We start from the raw sequence: 9,773 nt of genomic DNA on the forward strand, positions 1-9,773 counted from the left end.
ACACACACACACACACACACACACACACAACGCCACTCTTCAAACCATAAACCAAAACCAAAGTACCGATGAAAATAATACAGACCTGTTTTATTTCCAAAACGATGTACATTACATAATAGTTAATCGTGCAGCAACTTGACAAAACTCGGACGACCAACACAAAATGAAGAGATACAGGAAAACGAAAGAAGAAAGGTTTAAGATATAACTTAGAGAAAAAATTAACTTAGTTATGACAAAAGGTATAATATGTATATATTATATCAAATATAATAACAATAATAATATTATTATTATTATAGAGATGGTGTCGGGAACAAACGGGCCAACTCCAACTTTGCTTTTTTTTTCTAAACCCTGATGTTTTTACTTCAATTCAAAGCAATGTTAAATAGATGCGTCACCATCTCGCTGCACATCAGTTTGTTGGTCGGTTTTGTTTTTCTTTCTGGGTTGGTTTTTTTGTTTTTTGGTTGGTTTTTTTTTCAAATCAATTGTATGTTTGTTTTTTAAAAGTACCGTATTCACTTTCCCCCCAGAATTTGAGTCGAAGTGGTCAATGACAGTTTAATTAAACAGTTTTAAGACTGTCCTTTAAAGTTGGTTTACTGGGATATGCCTGTAGTCTGTGCCCGACACCATCGATTAGCAGTGGAGCCCGCCTAACCCGAAGGTATTTCTGAAGTGAAACCTGCACGGACCACCGGATTTTTTCGCTTTTACCGGGTTCAGAGGTTGCTCAAATATAAGAAGAAAAATAAACCGGGGATTGTAAGCCCTATTAAATTTCTTTCGGTTTACCGATGGTTTCGGGTTTACAGGATTCGGTTTAAGCGGACTCCACTGTCTGTATAGCATACGGACATGATGTATAACAGCCAGAGAGGAGCAATGATTGATACACGAGCCATCAGCGAGTTACACAGGGCCAAGCCTTAGACTAAAAGAACAAACACATCGTGATCTGTCTCTATCACCATCAGCCCAAAAACCACAGGGGGGGGGGGGGATTATACACTGCTCCATATTGTTCACGTTTTACGCCAATAGTGACCAAATTTGGACCATGCGTACCAAATAACAAGTTTTAAAAAAGCTTGATGCTTTAGAAATATTTCAAGCCTCTATCAAATCCATTTAGACTATGCGTTATAAGTCTTCACTTGAACTAGATCTACAGTGAGAAAACATTTGATGCATTTATAAATTATATACGCCATGTTTCAAGCCACTACCGACACGTTAGATCCTCAAGGGGCTGGGGTGCTTCGTCGAACCCCGGTTGTCGGGACCCACCGAGTATTGTTTGAGTTAAAAGAAGCACATTGACGCAACAATGGTCATGCAATAGTGCAGGGACGAAGCAAGACAGACAGAGAGACAGACAGAGAGACAGAAGAAAACAAAGAAGGAAGACCTACCAGTGGCGCCTTCCAAACACCCGCTAGACCCATCGAGGCTTTACTTTTAGTTTTAGTACGAGTTTTACGGCACTTGCAACACAATATGGTCAAATAAGTGCCGCAGAATAGATTATGTGTTACAAGAGAGTAACATACACAAAAAAGGAGGGGAGATGAGGACGACAGAATGATGTTTGATAGAAAAGAAGGAGCAAGCCACACCAGGGCACCCGCCAACCACCCACACCATCGAGGCTGGGTGGGAGATAGGCCTACTGTATCCCAGAAGACAGACGGAGATGCCCAAAGAAATGTCGTTCCCATTCCCATGCCAGAATCAAACGAACGTCAAGGAGCTTGTCGTTAACCAGTTTATAGATGCCCTTTTTGCACTTTTGGACAGTGAAGATCAAAACATTTATTTGCGTCATTGATATTTACTATCTTGTTTATTTACTTCTTCGGGGGGGGGTTATCAAAATACAGTATGTTTTTTTATTTATAGTTTTTTTCATTGGGTCATTTTTTTTTGCAACTCAACCAGGTCATATAAGAGCCGAAGAATAGAGGTGTTGCTAGAAACATACAAAAAGAGGAGGTTTAATTTAATGTAGGTGTTTTTGCGCCCCATCGACACAATTTAGATTATTTAGGAGGCGGGCTTCCGACCCTGCCTGTCAGGACTAACCAGGGCTGAGGGCGAGGATGTGACCGAAACTAAAGTATTTTTGGATGCCTTGGCTGAGGGGTACACAACACTCCAGCAAAAAGACCGAGATACTCGATACATACAAAAACGATTCTCCACTCTGGTCACCAGCTTGCGACAGCAAAGCGCATACACCGCGCGGCCCACATCACAGACAATGGTGATCTCCAAGGTGGAGAGAGAGGGACGATAATATATTGTTTAAAAGAAAAAGGTTGATAGTTTGTGCTTAAACTGGAACGATCCCTTACTTGTTTTGTTCATTTTTTGTTGTTGCTGAATTAAGTGTATGAATTAATTTTCACCTCAGTTTTAGTTTAGTTTAGTAGTAGTAGAGGTTTTACGGCGCCCCCAGCTGCATAAGGTCATATGAGCGCCAGAAGATTAGAGGTGTAGAGAGCAACAAACAAGAAAAAGAAGAAGGGGAGATAAGGACGATAGATGTTTCATAGGAAAAAAGAAGCAAACCACACCAGAGCACCCGCCAACCACCCACCGTACGAGAGATAGGGACAATAGATTGTTTAAAAGAAAAAGGTTGATAGTTTGGGTTTAAACTGGAACGATCCCTTACTTTTTTTCTGAATTAAGTGTACGAATTAATTTTCACCTTTAAAAAAAACCCAACAACAACAGGACTTTGGTCCGGCAAAGTGATATTTTTTTTTTTAATCATAAGGCAATATCTCAGTGAAAGATGTGATCCAAGTACTAATCTAGTCAGATGACAGGGAAGACTGAAGAGCTTTGTTTGTTTGTTTATCTGTTTGTTTATTTGTTTGTTTGAGTAAAGACAAGCATATTCACACAATAACGGTCATTTAGATCTGGTAAAATATAAGACAGACAGACAGAAACAAAAGAAGGAAAGAAAAGAAGGGCCCACCAGCGATGAAACAGCGAAATTGTGGAGTCCGATAGGACCTAGCCAAATGGGAGGGGAGCCTTAAAAACTCCCTAAATCAACATAAGTTCTCAGTGCCCCAGCAATGCGGTTCAAACTAAGGCCATCTACTCAGTAGTCCAGTATGACTGACATCAGCTGAGCAGACGACACGCCCTTATAGCAACACCCTCCAACCGCCCACATAAAAGAAGAGCTTGAGCCAAGCAAGATATAATTTAAATACAAAGCCACAGAAAATAATGAGAGCATGGGACGGTAAGAGTCCAAAGTTAATTAATCGATTAGTCTTACATTATCAACATGAAAGGCATTGCGGTCATTTATGGTGAAAGACAAAAACGTCATTCTGAACCAGAGACCAATTCTGTCTGAAGGGAATCTTGTAGCCTACTACTAGTAGATGCAACCAAGAGTGACACAAAGTACTGCTTACACACACGCACGCACGCACGCATGCACGCACGCATGCACGCACGCACGCACGCACGCACGCACGCACGCACACACACACACACACACACACATACATATATATGTATATGTATTTTTAGATATTTCTTTTTAAGTGAAGACAAAGAGAAACACGTTAACTCAATAAACAGACATTCTTTGCAGGCAAACAGTAAGAAAGAAAGTCAGAAACAGATGTGGGAAAGAAAAGAAATAGGACTTGCCAGTGATGCTCTCCAACTATCCACTTCAGACAGAGGTATCAGTCACCTGGCTGTGAACAAGATGATGAAGTAACCTACAGCAGGCTGACCAAAAAAAAAAAAAAGAAATTAAAATTAAAACCCCCAGTTGCATCAACTGAGACAAAAGACTTTTGTTCCTACACCCAACAGCAAATATCCACACATGTAAATGGAATTGGTAACATTTGCTGACATCAGATTCTTTTTTTAAAAAAAAGACTGACAGACAGAAATACAAGTAACAGTGGGGGACAAAAAAAAGAAAGAAATAGGACTTATCAGTGGCGCCCTCCAATCCCTCACACAGATAGAAACATCAGTGGAACAGAGAAGAAGTAGGACCTACTAGTGACGCCCTCCAACCACCCACACAGACAAAAACATCAGAAGGACAGAGAAGAAGTAGGACCTACTAGTGACGCCCTCCAACCACCCACACAGATAGAAACATCAGTGGAACAGAGAAGAAGTAGGACCTACCAGAGGCACCCTCCGACCACTCATACAGACAGAAACAACAGTAGGAAAGAAAAGAAGAAGGACCTACCAGTGGAGCCCTCAACCCACCTAATGAAAAGCCTTTCCTAAGGACACAACATCCAATCAGCGACAGGTAGAAATCAAAACTATGATTTCTTCATATACTTTTTTTTTATAGTAGAGGGTTTTACGGCGCTCGCAACTGCATAAGGTTATATGAGCGCCAAGGGGTGGGTGTCAACAGAGGAGTCTTTACAGGGAATCAGACTTGCTCACCTCTCTAGCTTCAACAGCGCAAGGTCTGCTTCGACTATCAAGGCACCCCAAAATAGCAGGTCACAAGGGAGTGGCAAACATAGAAAAGAAGTAGAGGAAAAATGACAATAGTAAGGATCAGGAAAGAAAAAGCAGCAGTTCCCTGTTGTAGATCAGGAACAGTTATGAGCGTGACATGAGTCAGCCCATTTACAATTCTACTATGCTTGAATGAGAAATGTCCCCCCTTTGGGAATGGCCTAGAGGCAATTCAGTCAGTGGCATTGCCCCGCGGGGTTTAGAGACAAAGGAACGCAGCTCCTGGTCAGAAGTTACAGACGCAATACGTGGTGTACTTTTCATCAAAGCGCCAACAACACATGTACATTGGAATTATGTTCAGAACGTTAATGTCAGCACACACAATGAGTAAGACCACCAATATTCTACTGAGTAATTATGTGAAAGCTCTCGTAACATGCACAAACATGTGAAACCTCTTGTCGAGACAAATTTTGCAAAATATACAATTTATATGGCAAAATAGAAAACCAAAAACAGTATTACTAGCTAAAACTGACATGTCTTAACAAAAAGACAAATATCAAACAATTTTCATAACATGACGATTAGATTTTATCAACATCAAACAAATTCTGACCTTGACTTGATCGTGGAAAAAAACCCACCGAAACAAACCTCAATTTACACACAAAAGAAATCCCCTAAAATTTCTCTAAGCGCAACAATTTCAAATTTTAAAAAGTATTTTCTCCAAGACAATATTAGTCCATGAAACAAGAACTACTTCTAAAGAAAGAATTTAAAAAACTCACAATGAAGAAGAATCAGTTACAACTTTCAGCATAGCGGTTTCAACTTTGTTTCCTATAAATGAACCTTCAGCTCCTTATACATCTTCCCCCCCCCCCCAAAAAAAGGGGGGGAAGAAGAAGAAGAAAAGCTCAAATTTTCAGGTCTTCAGGAATCTAAATCTTCATTTTTAATAAAATCCTATCACATAAGAATCTAAGCCAAGCGTTTTTGGAACATAAATGAGTACCCAGAAACAGAATATAAACCCCATCAACAAATGTAAGCAATACTGCAGTATGTCCAATGAATGTCATCCCCATGGTAACTAACAACAACACTGAAGCTGTTCTTGCCATTGGTGCTGCTGAGCGACATCACTACATCAGAAAATCGGAACATCAAAACATTGGAACATTGGAACGTCAAAACAACAGAACATCAAAACCCGAGCCCAGTCCATTTATAACAAGAATTCTTTGGTTACAGAAAAGGTTCAAACAGACAAGTAAACACACAAAGAAAACCTTACTGAAAGAGAACGAGACAAAACAAAAACAAACACAAAAAAACGAAAAAGAAATTATGAGTAACACTTCATATAAAACTACCATTCACAATACTTAATGGCCTGACTTTTTCTAAACTTTCCACACCCCTTTTAAGACAATTAAGATAATTTAGGAGCCCAACTGGTTCAACCATGCTTGTCCATCATACCGCCCCAAGAAGATTGTGGAACATAATATCTCAGCAGACAAATCAAGATACTATAAAATAACTTCTGCCCACGAGAATTGAACTCATGTCTTCCGCCTGCCTGCAATGGTGAAGAACCTAACCATTACAACCTAGCCATCAGTAATCCCTACTTCAAAGACGTAAAACGTACAGGAACAAGTCGGCTAAATAAAATCATGTTTAGCAACCCGACAATATGAGTTGCTTGTTGCACTGAGTTGTTTCGGGATATCAGGCAAAAACCTCCAGCAGCTACAGATAATTGTTTTTTCTCACCTGTTAAGTTTGAACAGATCTATAATTTGACACTCTCAACGTTACATTGTCAAAATGAGACACGGAACTCATTGAATTTTGTCTTGCTGCTGCGCACGTATCACTTTGCTCATGATTTATTTATAATTCAGCAAAAGTTGTAGTACTGATGCAGCAAAATCTTAATTTTAGACAACTTATGACAAAACCATCAACTCCAAAAACTGGAGCGAATAATACTACGATGAGGCACATTTTCTTGGGTTTTTTTTCACTCTGGCTTGAGTCTGATTTTTATTTTTTTTTGCTTTTTAAATGTAGAGTAGGGAAGAAGAGGCCTCAAGTATACCAACAAAATCAAAACAAAGAAAATTAAAGATGCAAACAATAGTCACAAGTAATTTCAAAATATGTATGAGCACTTACAGTACGGAAATACAACAGATAATTAGATCATAAAGACTGATTTCTCAGTCACACTCACACATTAACGCACACACACGCACACGCATGCACGCACGCACGCACGCGCACACACACACACACACACACACACACAGCAAGCAAGAGAGCAAAAATACACACATACATATACACACACACAAACACAGTATGCATATGAGCAAACTATACACATATACACTCACACACACACGCACCACAAATACACACAAACAAACAAACAGACAAAGGCAACAAATACATATGAATGTTTATACAAACATATGAGCTCGACTGACTAAAAAAGAAAAGCCATGACAAGAAAAATAAAAAAACAATCCTATCAGTATGGCAACTGCGACCAGAACACCGCTGTGCAAATTAAGAGAGAGTAAAGTCAATATCATAAAAGAAGAGTACAGCAAGGCTATGTCATGTCACCAGACCCCTTTAACATATGCAAAGAAGCAATCTTTTAAATTAGTTTTAGTAAGAGTTTTACGGCACTTGCAGCACAATAAGGTCATATAAGTGCCGAAGATTAGAGGAGTTACAAGAGAGTAACAAACACAAAAAAGAAAGAGGGGAGATAAAGAAGACAGATGTTTGAAAGGAAAGAAGAAGCAAACCCAACCACCCACAATCTTTAGAAACAAAGAAGAAGGTACAAAGTCTCAAAATGAACAAGGGTATGCAGATAACACCAGATTTAAAAAACAGCTTTCAATTGATTCAAGATACTTTTGTGGAGGAAAGTGAACCTGAAGGGTTCTTCTTGAATACAACCCCCACCCCCCCCCCCCCCCCCCGCCGCGGGGTAGAAAAGAGTGTAAATTTTTTTTTAAAGCAGTAAATCCTATATGTAATTTCGTAAGCAAGGTTGAAAAGGTCAAACAGGTTCACCAGTCTAAATTTCTAGGATATAAAACCACATCTAACGCCAAATGTATCATATAAATAAAACGAATAATTGCTATGGTTACAGATATGTTTCAATAAAACGAGTCTAATCCTGAAAAATAGAAACATCTAAATGACTATCAAACTAAGCGTTTTAAAGTAAAGGCTAGGAGAGGTCAACTCTTTTATGTGGCTGTGAATGCTGGATAATCACTTTAGATGGTGAAAAATTAGAGGCAACTCTTCTATATGGCTGTGAATGCTGGATAATCACTTTAGATGGTGAAAAATTAGAGGCAACTCTTCTATATGGCTGTGAATGCTGGATAATCACTTTAGATGGTGAAAATAAATTAGAGGCAACAAAAATGTGGTTTCTTGGGAGACTGTTTAGAATTTTAAGGAAAGGGGGAAAAAATAGTAAAATGAGGTAGTGCTGAAAGCAGCATGTCTGAGACCCTCATCAATAAAACAATAAGAAAGAGACAACTGCACTTCCTAGGACTTAGGACACCTCAATCCACATGAAGACCTTGCTTTCACTGGAAAAATAGAAGGCAAAAGAGGCCGGTGGTCAACCAAGACAAGAACAATATACTTAGAGAACTTGAACAGATGGGTGTCTGGAAAAGAACAGGATGGAATCAGGCGCTCGTTAATTATTTTTGTTGTTGGTGTCATCTTAAAGCTTGTTCATTCATCTTGCTTTTGATGAAAAAATACCAATCAACCTTGAATAGAAGAAAGGCATTTACGATTGATGAGGGTGTGGGATGTCTAGTACCAGAGGTAAAATTAGCGAGAAAATGGCTGCTTTTGGTGACTTCTAAAGCTCGAGTGTCCTTGGAAACTGCCAATTAAAATTTTCTGTACCTTTGATCAACTTTTTTCAGTAAAATCCATACAAAAATGTGCATTTAAATGGACATAAAAGGTGTGAGCCAAAAAACAAAAAATTTATAAAAATTGGCCAATGAGCAGAAAAATGCCCGTTTCTGTGGCTTAATTATTTTAACAAGCACTTGATTTCACCACAATGCCACCCATATAGGTTGTTAGAGAGCATCAGAGTAGAGAGATGAGTGCCGATGTTTGCTTCAGAGCTGGCACTTGATGACTGATGATGGCAATGCGACAAGCAAACTTGACCAATGCCAGAACAAAAGCAAAACCATTTCAAGAAGCCCGCAAGAACTGTTTACAGAAGCAGACAAAATACATTCAATGAGTCTTTGAAAAAAAACAACAAGGTCTGCCGAGAAGTATGACTATCATCAAACCAGCATCACTGTCATAAAACTGGCATCACCATGATGAAACCAGAGTTACTGCCATCAACAAACCAGCGCCACTGTCACAAAACTAGTGTCAGTGTCAATGTCAGTGTCAATCAATGTCAGGGTTCTTACTAAGCGGTATCAAATAAGACAGAGTTCTAGCATCGATAAATATTTGGTAGAAGTATAAACAACTTTAGGACCAACTATGTAAATGTACACCATGGCTTATATATCTGCCTGCTCCCTCTACTTGCAGGTCCAGCTTCCAACAGACAAACGAAGACATTGACGGACAGACTTCCCACATGAGAATTAAACTCATACCTTTTGCATGCACTGGCTAAGAGCCTAATCATTCCACTGCAGGTGCCGTTACTAATAATTTTGCTGCTGAAGACTTCACAAAGAACCAGTAGAAGAATTTGGAATTAAGTATGCAGTGACAGGGAAAATGGCGCATCAGAGCCAGTCTGGACATACTTTCACCGAAACTTACTAGGACGTTATCAAGATTTTTCAGATTTAACGCATAAGAATAGATTTCTCAGCAACAATAAACAAATTTGAAAAAGCTCCTCTTCATCCTCCTGAAACATGATCCCCAAAAGGCGTTCGCGAGTTTAGTGCTTTACGACGCAAAGCTAACAGACCAGTCGCAAGTTTCTTCTCGCGACAACGTCAGTATTTGGCGATAGACCCTTCCAATGCAATTATATATCTGAAGGACCCTTTTTGTGGAAGTATCAATTCAACACTTCCAATACAGTTTACAATATAGCAGCGCGACGTACATCAAACAAATTGCAGGATGAAGCTCTGACATTTTCTTTATAAGTTTGTCGAAAGGCTCAACATATTTTTTAATGGACAAATGATTGGATGGCAACAGAA

The 9,773-nt window shown here is 39.3% G+C and overlaps 1 long non-coding RNA gene across 1 annotated transcript; it reads right to left on the reverse strand.

Moving 5' to 3' along the window:
• Positions 1-2,754: 2,754 nt before the first annotated feature.
• LOC118478238 lies at positions 2,755-4,432 on the reverse strand. The gene is made up of 2 exons (XR_004858907.1): positions 4,194-4,432; positions 2,755-4,059 (listed from the first exon to the last, which is right to left on the reverse strand). It is a non-coding gene; the product is annotated as an uncharacterized LOC118478238 (long non-coding RNA).
• Between the last annotated feature and the right edge of the window lie 5,341 nt (positions 4,433-9,773).

This window comes from Aplysia californica, unplaced genomic scaffold, assembly GCF_000002075.1.
Source record: "Aplysia californica isolate F4 #8 unplaced genomic scaffold, AplCal3.0 scaffold00432, whole genome shotgun sequence".
Taxonomy (NCBI): domain Eukaryota; kingdom Metazoa; phylum Mollusca; class Gastropoda; order Aplysiida; family Aplysiidae; genus Aplysia; species Aplysia californica.